The sequence below is a fragment of the Elephantulus edwardii genome, unplaced genomic scaffold, assembly GCF_000299155.1.
Source record: "Elephantulus edwardii isolate Elephantulus edwardi_28Jun2011 unplaced genomic scaffold, EleEdw1.0 scaffold00407, whole genome shotgun sequence".
NCBI lineage: Eukaryota > Metazoa > Chordata > Mammalia > Macroscelidea > Macroscelididae > Elephantulus > Elephantulus edwardii.
In genome coordinates this window covers 897712-898437 of record NW_006400157.1, presented here as the reverse complement: position 1 = coordinate 898437, position 726 = coordinate 897712, and positions in this window count along the sequence as shown.

Sequence of the window (726 nt, the reverse complement as noted above, 5' to 3'; positions counted from 1 at the left end):
ATATAACAACTTTCTACAAGAGAAATATTTAAAATGACTAGATGTATATTACAAAGCAAAACCTCAACCTACTGCTAGTGTGTCAGTGCTGACTCATGACCATCCTGCCCACTCATCATTGAGAAGGCAAATAGACTCCATTTTATGTAGCACTCACTCTATTTGAGTATTCTGCCCTGAACCCTAAAGTTTTGTCTTGATCTGTTTCCCAAAATAGTAGTTGCTATTGTTTATAAACCCAAGAGGTAGACATTTTTCACTATACTCGTGACTATACCACTGTACCCTTAGATATATGTCAACAGCAAGATATTGTAGCCTGGATCCATGTAGCCCAGCATCTGGGGAGAATAATGGTATAAAATCACCTAGCTGACCCTAGGGGAGGGGAAATCCTGCCGTATTGCTGGGACACCCCCCACCCTTCTTACCCCCCCTTCACAGTGAATAAAGGACTTTCTTATAAGGTGTGTGTCTCTTAATCCGTTGGGCACAACATTTGGAGGCCCCAGGAAGATTAAGTAAAAGACACGCCAAAAGCCCTTCTGTGACTCCCAGGTGGCAGACGTGCTATGCTCTTCCCAGAGGGTGCATGACCTGATGATGTTCCAGGGCCTCAGGAAAAGTTGGGGGGCTATCCCGTCATCCTGAGAGATGCCGAATGGGCCCAAGTTCTTTCAAAAAGAAAGAGAGAGAGAGAGAGAGAGAGAGAGAGAGAGAGAGAGA